The sequence below is a fragment of the Amia ocellicauda genome, chromosome 13, assembly GCF_036373705.1.
Source record: "Amia ocellicauda isolate fAmiCal2 chromosome 13, fAmiCal2.hap1, whole genome shotgun sequence".
Lineage (NCBI taxonomy): Eukaryota > Metazoa > Chordata > Actinopteri > Amiiformes > Amiidae > Amia > Amia ocellicauda.
In genome coordinates, this window is record NC_089862.1 from 21,217,811 (window position 1) to 21,230,310 (window position 12,500).

The window sequence follows — 12,500 nt, forward strand, 5'->3', positions numbered from 1 at the left end:
TACAAATGAGACAGGTCATTAGGCTTGCTCATTAGGATTTTAGAAGCTAATCTATCCCAAAAATAGATGTTTCTTCAAGGAATCCAGAGTCCACTTCATTTACATAGCTGGGTAAAATGTCTCAGATTCCTACAATTCTTAAAAGAAATAAGTGGTTCCTATTTTCCATCCTGAACTTGCCTTAACATAGATTAATTTCCAGTATGACCTTTGACTCTTATTTAATTTTGAGCCTGCAGTCCTGGGATTAACTTCATGTTTATTTATATATGAAAGAGTGAAAATATTGAAATGTCAAAGGGCTAGATACACTGCAATTAGAATAGACAAAAGATGAGACCAAAAAAAAAAAAAAGACCAAGACCACCACATAAAGGCTGGGAATAAATCAAAAGTTTGACCCACCCACTGTTAGAGAACTACAGAACCATACTCGGCTTCATTTTTAGTAAGATGACACTTTCTTCTAATCATGAATGTAAACGCTATGATGTACATGTTTGTAATTTGCTATTAGCGGGTGGGTCAAAGTTTTGATTTAATCTGGCCTAAAATATGGGGAAATTAGTTATGAATATTTTCTGGTGTGACCTGGAAAAAAGATGCTGCACTGGTTGTTCTTAGTGTAACTTTAAAATGAGGCAGTATTCTGCTAATGTGATGTTTGTGAAGTCAAAGATTAATTTAAAAAGAATGGTTTGTACATTGCATTTTCTTTAGTTAATCTAAGTGAAATCCATTAATGTATTGAAGATTAAGTATCCCAATGTTTTAACCTCCATTTAAAGTATACGTGTGTTTGTATACATGTGTATATTTTACCATTGTATTTAGAATATAACATGATATATTTTTGCAGTCCAATTAAATATATTCACAGTATACTATACATACACTATGAAATATATTATTATATATTTAGCAGTATACTTAATGTATATTTATAAGTGGACATATTTATGCATATTTTTATATATTTAGTAGTATAAAATACATGTGTAAATATGTTATAGTATATTAAAGATATATCAAGATATATTAAAAATATAAGTTTACATATATTTCTGAATGTACTATATGTACTATAATATAATATATATTTCAAAATATGTAACAATATAAGTTTAAATATGTTGTTCTTGTAAAATATAGTATACACTCGCCTAAAGGATTATTAGGAACACCTGTTCAATTTCTCATTAATGCAATTTTCTAATCAACCAATCACATGGCAGTTGCTTCAATGCATTTAGGGGTGTGGTCCTGGTCAAGACAATCTCCTGAACTCCAAACTGAATGTCTGAATGGCAAAGAAAGGTGATTTAAGCAATTTTGAGCGTGGCATGGTTGTTGGTGCCAGACGGGCCGGTCTGAGTATTTCACAGTCTGCTCAGTTACTGGGATTTTCACGCACAACCATTTCTAGGGTTTACAAAGAATGGTGTGAAAAGGGAAAAACATCCAGTATGCGGCAGTCCTGTGGGCGAAAATGCCTTGTTGATGCTAGAGGTCAGAGGAGAATGGGCCGACTGATTCAAGCTGATAGAAGAGCAACTTTGACTGAAATAACCACTCGTTACAACCGAGGTATGCAGCAAAGCATTTGTGAAGCCACAACACGTACAACCTTGAGGCGGATGGGCTACAACAGCAGAAGACCCCACCGGGTACCACTCATCTCCACTACAAATAGGAAAAAGAGGTTACAATTTGCACAAGCTCACCAAAATTGGACAGTTGAAGACTGGAAAAATGTTGCCTGGTCTGATGAGTCTCGATTTCTGTTGAGACATTCAGATGGTAGAGTCAGAATTTGGCGTAAACAGAATGAGAACATGGATCCATCATGCCTTGTTTCCACTGTGCAGGCTGGTGGTGGTGGTGTAATGGTGTGGGGGATGTTATCTTGGCACACTTTAGGCCCCTTAGTGCCAATTGGGCATCGTTTAAATGCCACGGCCTACCTGAGCATTGTTTCTGACCATGTCCATCCCTTTATGACCACCATGTACCCATCCTCTGATGGCTACTTCCAGCAGGATAATGCACCATGTCACAAAGGTCGAATCATTTCAAATTGGTTTCTTGAACATGACAATGAGTTCACTGTACTAAACTGGCCCCCACAGTCACCAGATCTCAACCCAATAGAGCATCTTTGGGATGTGGTGGAACGGGAGCTTCGTGCCCTGGATGTGCATCCCACAAATCTCCATCAACTACAAGATGCTATCCTATCAATATGGGCCAACATTTCTAAAGAATGCTTTCAGCACCTTGTTGAATCAATGCCATGTAGAATTAAGGCAGTTCTGAAGGCGAAAGGGGGTCAAACACAGTATTAGTATGGTGTTCCTAATAATCCTTTAGGTGAGTGTATTTTGCTATATATTTCAGTATAAAATTAAATATACTAAGGCAACAATAACTGATATATAAAAAACTATATTTTGAACTTAAATGACTATGGAAGAACAATATATTAAGTATATTTATAAAATATATCTTTCAGAATAATGTATTTTATTTTCACATTTTGAAATGCATTGATTATTTATTTCTGTCATAAATCCAGGAGTCATGTTAACAGAAATTAAGTATTACAATTGTCTTTCCATAGTCATTTAAGTGGAAGTGCCAGTGAATAAAACACAACAAATATATAGTATGATTTTCACTATACAACAATTTTTTATATGAATATTAAATACATAAGATTTTCTAAAAAAAAAAAACAAGCCTGTAGTGTTTGAAGTCTGATGTTATGGAGTTTTGTTGGCAAGTATGGAATATACTCTGTAAGTGAACCTGGCACAAAGTGAGAAATTGTTCATTTCTGCAGAGCTGAGGAATTGAAGCACCATGTTTTAAAATTATGCAGTGGCAAATCTTACATAATATCTAACCTCTGATCTTTTGAGTGAAGCCCTTACCTTCATAAGCACTGCACAATCCAATAAAGCATTAAAAATTAAAAGAGCAATGTAATGTGGTGAACATTTACTTCAGGCTGCTATTAAAGCTTAATGGGACACAATATATATTGTGTTCTAATTAGTTAGCTCCAAAATAATTACCATTTAGTATGTCTGAAAGATCAGTTTACAAGCAATAAACCGAGTTTCTTTTTTTCAATCCTTTGTATCAGTATAGTTTAAACATTTAGATTGTATTGCTATTTTCAATTTATTAAGGTCACTTATGCATGTGTTTAATTAATTAAGAAAATTACAACAAGCTGCACTTGAATATGCTTTTTTAAACAAATCTGATGTAAATGTCTGTCATTTATCATAAAGTTAATGTGATAATTAATTATATTGTATAATTGTATTCACCATAAAAATATTGATGATATGATATATACAATATACACTCACCTAAAGGATTATTAGGAACACCTGTTCAATTTCTCATTAATGCAATTATCTAACCAACCAATCACATGGCAGTTGCTTCAATGCATTTAGGGGTGTGGTCCTGGTCAAGACAATCTCCTGAACTCCAAACTGAATGTCTGAATGGGAAAGAAAGGTGATTTAAGCAATTTTGAGCGTGGCATGGTTGTTGGTGCCAGACGGGCCGGTCTGAGTATTTCACAATCTGTTCAGTTACTGGGATTTTCACGCACAACCATTTCTAGGGTTTACAAAGAATGGTGTGAAAAGGGAAAAACATCCAGTATGCGGCAGTCCTGTGGGCGAAAATGCCTTGTTGATGCTAGAGGTCAGAGGAGAATTGGCCGACTGATTCAAGCTGATAGAAGAGCAACTTTGACTGAAATAACCACTCGTTACAACCGAGGTATGCAGCAAAGCATTTGTGAAGCCACAACACGTACAACCTTGAGGCGGATGGGCTACAACAGCAGAAGACCCCACCGGGTACCACTCATCTCCACTACAAACAAGCTCACCAAAATTGGACAGTTGAAGACTGGAAAAATGTTGCCTGGTCTGATGAGTCTCGATTTCTGTTGAGACATTTAGATGGTAGAGTCAGAATTTGGCGTAAACAGAATGAGAACATGGATCCATCATGCCTTGTTACCACTGTGCAGGCTGGTGGTGGTGGTGTAATGGTGTGGGGGATGTTTTCTTGGCACACTTTAGGCCCCTTAGTGCCAATTTGGCATCGTTTAAATGCCACGGCCTACCTGAGCATTGTTTCTGACCATGTCCATCCCTTTATGACCACCATGTACCCATCCTCTGATGGCTACTTCCAGCAGGATAATGCACCATGTCACAAAGGTCGAATCATTTCAAATTGGTTTCTTGAACATGACAATGAGTTCACTGTACTAAACTGGCCCCCACAGTCACCAGATCTCAACCCAATAGAGCATCTTTGGGATGTGGTGGAACGGGAGCTTCGTGCCCTGGATGTGCATCCCACAAATCTCCATCAACTGCAAGATGCTATCCTATCAATATGGGCCAACATTTCTAAAGAATGCTTTCAGCACCTTGTTGAATCAATGCCACGTAGAATTAAGGCAGTTCTGAAGGCGAAAGGGGGTCAAACACAGTATTAGTATGGTGTTCCTAATAATCCTTTAGGTGAGTGTATATATATATATATAAACATTTATTAAGCTATTTTAAGTTAAATCATCAAACTGTTGAATAAAATGTAGCACAGAAAACGAATGACCTTTCTTTTACACTAAAAATATGTTTGAATGCCTATTTCCTTCCAACTATATATAAGCCTGGTGTATATATATCTTTATCTGGTGTCATCATTCTGTGTAATAAAGTGAAGACCTGTCCCAGGGTGATATCAGAAAAACTCTGCAGCATGCAGTGGCCATTTAGACCTCTTAAAAGTTGGTAATTTTACTCAGCATGATTTCCAGATCATCTGCCAACCTACACTTCAAATTACACCCCCTCACTTTATAGGATTGTATTGTGTGCTCACAGGGAGCTTGGATGCATCATAAGTTAATATTTTCTCTGCTCAATTAACCCAATGGTGAACTAACCCATCTGAGTTGGCTTGGGCCTGAGGTACATTAGGAGTTCATATAAGCTATCAACCTCCCACCACCAATGGAATTTGGCAATACTGTTTTTGGACCAGAAACAGTCTGTAGACTACAAGTTACATGAAGGGACGCTACTCTGAAGCAAGTCCATCAGGTAGGCTGAAGACAGACAACTCAGAGATTTTGTTTTGTTTGAAACTTATAACATATAATAAATCTGAAATAGTTTGCTAAAAATTGCATATATATATATACACTCACCTAAAGGATTATTAGGAACACCTGTTCAATTTCTCATTAATGCAATTATCTAACCAACCAATCACATGGCAGTTGCTTCAATGCATTTAGGGGTGTGGTCCTGGTCAAGACAATCTCCTGAACTCCAAACTGAATGTCTGAATGGGAAAGAAAGGTGATTTAAGCAATTTTGAGCGTGGCATGGTTGTTGGTGCCAGACGGGTCAGTCTGAGTATTTCACAATCGGCTCAGTTACTGGGATTTTCACGCACAACCATTTCTAGGGTTTACAAAGAATGGTGTGAAAAGGGAAAAACATCCAGTATGCGGCAATCCTGTGGGCGAAAATGCCTTGTTGATGCTAGAGGTCAGAGGAGAATGGGCCGACTGATTCAAGCTGATAGAAGAGCAACTTTGACTGAAATAACCACTCGTTACAACCGAGGTATGCAGCAAAGCATTTGTGAAGCCACAACACGTACAACCTTGAGGCGGATGGGCTACAACAGCAGAAGACCCCACCGGGTACCACTCATCTCCACTACAAATAGGAAAAAGAGGCTACAATTTGCACAAGCTCACCAAAATTGGACAGTTGAAGACTGGAAAAATGTTGCCTGGTATGATGAGTCTTGATTTCTGTTGAGACATTCAGATGGTAGAGTCAGAATTGGCGTAAACAGAATGAGAACATGGATCCATCATGCCTTGTTACCACTGTGCAGGCTGGTGGTGGTGGTGTAATGGTGTGGGGGATGTTTTCTTGGCACACTTTAGGCCCCTTAGTGCCAATTGGGCATCGTTTAAATGCCACGGCCTACCTGAGCATTGTTTCTGACCATGTCCATCCCTTTATGACCACCATGTACCCATCCTCTGATGGCTACTTCCAGCAGGATAATGCACCATGTCACAAAGGTCAAATCATTTCAAATTGGTTTCTTGAACATGACAATGAGTTCACTGTACTAAACTGGCCCCCACAGTCACCAGATCTCAACCCAATAGAGCATCTTTGGGATGTGGTGGAACGGGAGCTTCGTGCCCTGGATGTGCATCCCACAAATCTCCATCAACTGCAAGATGCTATCCTATCAATATGGGCCAACATTTCTAAAGAATGCTTTCAGCACCTTGTTGAATCAATGCCACGTAGAATTAAGGCAGTTCTGAAGGCGAAAGGGGGTCAAACACAGTATTAGTATGGTGTTCCTAATAATCCTTTAGGTGAGTGTATATATACACTGATCAGCCATAACATTAAGACCACCTGCCTAATATTGTGTAGGTCTCGCTTTTGCCACCAAAACAGCCCTGACCCATGAGGCATGGACACCACTAGACCTCTGAAGGTGTGCTGTGGTATCTGGCACCAAGACTTTAGCAGCAGATCCTTTAAGTCCTGTAAGTTGCAAGGTGGGGTGAAGACTCTGTATAGGACGTTGAAGAAAATGTTTTTGTGATAATTATATAATGTTTTATATTAATACTAGCATTAGAAGTAGTTTGTATACAGACTGAGCAGATTAGATTTAGCAGGACAAGTAAAGGGTCAACAAGGTTGATTTGTTAGAAACTCCTGTCAGTAATGAAAGATTACACAGTGCCGAAATAGCCTACAGATGTCTGCTGAGAATTTGTTTATGACTTAATCATTTCTCAAGATAGGCAGAAATTGTTTCTGTTAATGAGCGATTGACACTAGGTAAATGACGACCATGGGATCGCATCTTCCTAGTGCACATCAAAGACAGACATCTGCTTTTTGTATCCATCACCTCTCCACGGGAGGAAAGATCGTAAACGGACCTGGACCTGTATCTTCTGATTGGATGAACGGTCATAAGATGTTACGTCACTTTCCTATAAAGTTGTACTCATGTTTGTAAACATTAAGTCCTCACTGAAGGAATTATTCCTGACCTGCGGCTTCCGAGCCGGCTTGATTAAAGTTCTGTTTGCTTTATCTCCGCGACTTCTCCACTTATTTCTGAGACGGTTCTACATGGGGCCTCCATGGATCGGACTTGTATGTCCAGCACATCCCACAGATGCTCGATTGGATTGAGATTGGGGAAGTCAACACCTTGAACTCGTGATTCATCAGACCAGGCCACCTTCTTCCATTGCTCCTTGGTCCAGTTCTGATGCTCACGCGCCCATTGTAGGTGCTTTTGGCAGTGGACAGGAGTCAGCATGGGCACCCTGACTGGTCTTCGGCTACGCAGCCCCATATGCAACAAACTGCGATGCACTGTGTGTTCTGACACCTTTCTATCAGAACCAGCATTAACTTTTTCAGCAATTTGAGCTACAGTAGCTTGTCTGTTGGATCGGACCACACGTGCCAGCCTTTGCTCCCCACGTGCATCAATGAGCCTTGTCGCTGGTTCACTGCTTTTCCTTCCTTGGACCACTTTTGATAGGTACTGACCACTGCAGACCGGGAACACCCCACAAGAGGTGCAGTTTTGGAGATGCTCTGACCCAGTCGTCTAACCATCACAATTTGGCCCTTGTCAAAGTCGCTCAGATCCTTACGCTTGCCCATTTTTCCTGCTTCTAACACATCAACTTTGAGGACAAAATGTTCACTTGCTGCCTAATATATCCCACCCACTGACAGGTGCCATGATAACGAGATTATCAGTGTTATTCACTTCACCTGTCAGTGGTCATAATGTTATGGCTGATCGGTGTATTTATTTATATATATATATATATATATATACATAATGCAACCTCTTTAAAAGCTATTTTATTCACATGCAAATAGCACATGGCTTTTGATTTCTCTGCACACTTAATACTTGATGCACTGCACTAATTTGAGCAAGTGGTATTTAAATCAAATGTGCAGGTGTGCATCTGGTTGTTAATTAAAGAACATTTCTTATGTAATAAGGGGTTTGTTTGATGTTACTGTATTGTTTCTTTTATGTCACTGCTCACAATTCATACACACCCCCTGTCTTAACAGTTCAATCAACTGGAATCTTGATAGTTTTGCGCAGTACAAAGGCATTGTTCTAATGCTTAAATTCCACTGATAGTACAATCATTAAATTAATAACTTAAGATAAGTTAAAGAAGGATTATAGAAGCAATTGTACTGGGGCTCAATGTGTACATTAGCTCGTTACAGTGATGTAACCCCTGAATTCAGTAGAGTGTATAAACCTCCCACATCAAGATATCAGTCTTTTGACTCTACTGGGTGAAGCTGTGTGGTGCAGTGGATCTGTGTTAGATACATTATATATATAGCAAATCATAATAGTGTATAGATTGTATTAAGTTAGTTTATTTACTGCTTTTTTATCTATTTATGTATTTATCCATATAAAGTATGTATATCATTACACTGGCAAACTTGTATCTATGTTGCTGTACCTGATAAGCCAAGAAAACCAGTTCAACATAGATCAGAATTTTCCAGTTCCAGAGGTATATCTACAAAAATTCTCCCCAGAGGATCAGATGATTGTACTATTGGTCATCTGGAGTAGCATGCATAAAAACACTCTCGGTTTAATGCCCATGCCCCTGCTGCATGCCACACCGAGCATTGCTGATTGCCCCCGATTAAACGTTGCAATGTCTAGTGTTCCAAAAGAAGGTTGTGTGTTGTGTTTCCTTAATGCTTATGCAAAAATGTGCCTTGTGTACTTGAGTATCAATAGCTCCTAAGAACATGCATAACGACACCAGCAAATAAAGCATTGAGGTAATCAAATCTTGAAGCCATGTGCCAGCATCTCCACATCAGTCAGAGAAAACAATATGATAGATGGGCGATGTTGCACAAATAGTAAGAACACACCCCAGCAACATAACAATAGTTTTTTCTGACAATCCTATGAAACTCTCCTGTCTCAGGATTCAACTGCATACAAATTGTGTTGCATCCCTAATTTTATATCTGTCAAACAATGTGAAAGAAGAGAAACAGTTTCAATTTCAGATCTATGCTTGGACCAAATCAAAATGTTGACCCACCCACTAATAACAAATTACAATTGCCATACTTGTTTTATTTGACAGAGGACTCTTCCTCCTACCTAATGTAAACCTGCCATCAGGTTCTGTGCTCTCAATTTATGATTGTCAGGCAGGTCAAAGCTTTGATTCGGTCCAGGCCCTACTCTACAGAATAATGTCAGCTTCATCAGCATAGCAGTAAAAACTGATAGTGGAACTCTGTGTGATTTACACAATTGGAAGGTTAAAGATGCTGATAAAAACTGGGCCGGGAATAGAATCCTCTGGGTAAGATAGGTCTGAATTGAAGCAAACAAGAATCGGTAAGTACCTTATGCATTTAAGTTGTTGAAAGTCCGGTAAGCATGATTTAATGTAATTCACTTGCATTGATTCGGTGGGTTAACATTGTTCAGTCTGCTACCAGAGAAACACTTAGGTTCTAACCTTGATGTGATGGAAGCACCTGTAATTGGCTTTTCTCAAACAGCTGGGAGAGACGTCAGACATATAGCAGCCTTGAAAATATACCCCATGTACTAATGCAGGCTGACATATTGTGAGTGATTTCATTTCTTTTCATTCGTTCACATCCTGATGAGTTTTTAAACTTTTACATTATCAGTCCAATGCAATCACTAGCATGATTTCAGCTTGTTTTCCTGCAGGGGGTGTGTCCTCAAGCTGTGGAGTATTAGAAGTCTCTTGCAGCTGTTGGAGACAGCAGCTTCAAGTACACAACACCTGCAAGATATACAAGTCATATAATCATTATACTCAAAACATTAAAAAACAAAAGTCAAGATGTGAAAAATATACATAGGGATATTACTATCAGAGTGATGTATAATATTAACACTTTTAACCGTGCTGCCGATGTTTAATCAATAGAGACTGCAATTTTTGTAAACCAAAATCTAAAGGCCCATTCACGATGGACAAGCGTGAAAAATTACTCAAGTTGAGTGATGCAAGTGACATCACCTTCAGAATGTTTTGTGTCCTTTAATTAAATTGTTCATATGTTTTCATTTTCACCTCCAATAGTATTCTCAAAGAAACATTCTACATCACAATGTATCTTTATATTCAGTATCATAAATATATATAAACTCTTGCATGTATCTGTATTGTAACTGTTGCACAATTTAACAGACTGTGAGTTAGAAACTAATGAAAAACTATTTGTATAACTTATTAATTACTTAATTGGCATTTATATTGTAAAGATACAAAGTACAACATATTTTTTTAAGTAATAATAATCCTGTCCGTTTTGTTAGTAACAGTTGTACATTTAAAAAATGTTGGAAAACAGTTGTGCATTAAGTCATTGACATACAATATGAATATTTCATGCTTAGAAAGTGATCCCAGTGGGATTAGGAATTGCATTTTGCCAGGTGTTTACATACAAAAGGCTTTTATGCAAATCAATTCTGTTTCAGTTGTCTTAGGGCAGTAATAATTTAACTGGCAGTGAATACTATCATTTGTTAACATTGCATTGCAGCCTTTGTTATGGCCTTCAATGCTTTTAAGTCTCTTCAAGCATCTGTCATGTTTTTAAAATTAAACACTTAGCTCTCCCATTTAACTAGCTTGTCATATTGTCTACCAGCCCATATAAATGAAAGCTTTGGGAAAACAATCTTCCGAACTCAAAAGTAATAAATAAATGCAATGGTGGCAAATCATGGGAATAAATCATGGGACAGGGTTGGGGGGGGGGACATAATATATAAATATATATATTGCATACTTTTTAAACTGAATACCACACATTTGAGATTAGTTATTGGAATCATAGGTTTAGTGGATTTGTACTGTGAATCACATTGTATATACACAGCAAACATGTTTAACCATTTTATTTGCATACTTTTTCCAATTATTTCTGCATCAGTCTTCTTTTATATTTAACACACAACTGGCAGTATTGCATAGAGTCTTAGGCAACCAATGTTGTTCTTTTTTAGATCATGTTCTTTCAGTAGGACCCAGTGATAATGACCATTTGGAGACAAACAGAAAGGGATTTAAAGAGACTAGAAGGACATAGGTTGGGAGCAGAATTTGAGATGTTATTTCTTGAAAGCCTAATTTCCAAACTATGACCACATTGTTTATGTATTCAGGTTTCTCAAAATCAGACTTTTCAGAAATCACGGATAACATATTGTAGGCTTATTATTTCTAAGATTTCAAATGATTAGTTCACTTTTGCTAAACACTGAAATCAAATGGCAGTAGACAGAGGAATGTGATCAAAGGTTTCAAGAAGCTTAGAAGTTGTCATTTCTGACACAGTTCTTTCTCACTTTGATCCATCACTACCTGTCATGCTTGAATGTGATCCTTCACCTTAGGGTATAGAAATGTCATGTTACACATTATTGAGGTGGTGAGACACCCATAGCCTTTGCAGTAGATCACTTACAGAAATAGGACAAGGCTTACTCTTGCAACAGATCGCCAGCTATTTAAATCTTCAGTGTAGATCTTCATATCCCAACAATTCCAGCGATACACATACAATGTTAGGATTTGTTCTATGGAGACTAGTGTGATTAATTGAAAACAGACTCTGAGCCATTCAAATGTGTACTTGTCTTGCCTATCCTTAGAACAATATGAAACACAAATGATGTGTAGAGTTACCTCACACGTGCTTTCCTCTACCACCAGACTAAAGGATTATTATCACTGCTGGTGTGATAAAAAAGAGAAGTGTGCAACATGAATTGAAGTATACAAAGCTACTCAAAAAGGCTGGAGACACCAGCAAAAACATGTTTTCCCTGATATCCACATACAAAAACAATAAGCCACTGGCATTGGGTGCTTCATGGGTGGGTGAGGAATAGGATTCTCACTAAAACAGACTGATGGAAAAACAGTACATAAAGTAAATTTAATTAGTCCAAATGAAGACTTTTGGCAGGAGATTTGTCTGGTGGCCAAGAATATTTCAGATTATCAAACAGCATTTTAAAGGTTGCTCAGGATGCCAGCATACCCTTGGGAATGAACATCATCCCCTGGCAGTGGGTGCACATAGAGGTTGCCAAACCATTTATTGAAGTAACGCATCTACTGCAGTTGACACATGTTGTAAGTTGCCTGAAGTCTTTCTCAGAAACTGTACTACATTTGCAAGGTCATTTATGTGCTTAGACATCTGTTAGTGATGACTGGAGGTCCTGAGAAGGTGGCGAGTGATAACAGACTGCATTACACTGCCAAAAAATACCAGACATTTGCCACAAATCTCAGTTCCAAGCCA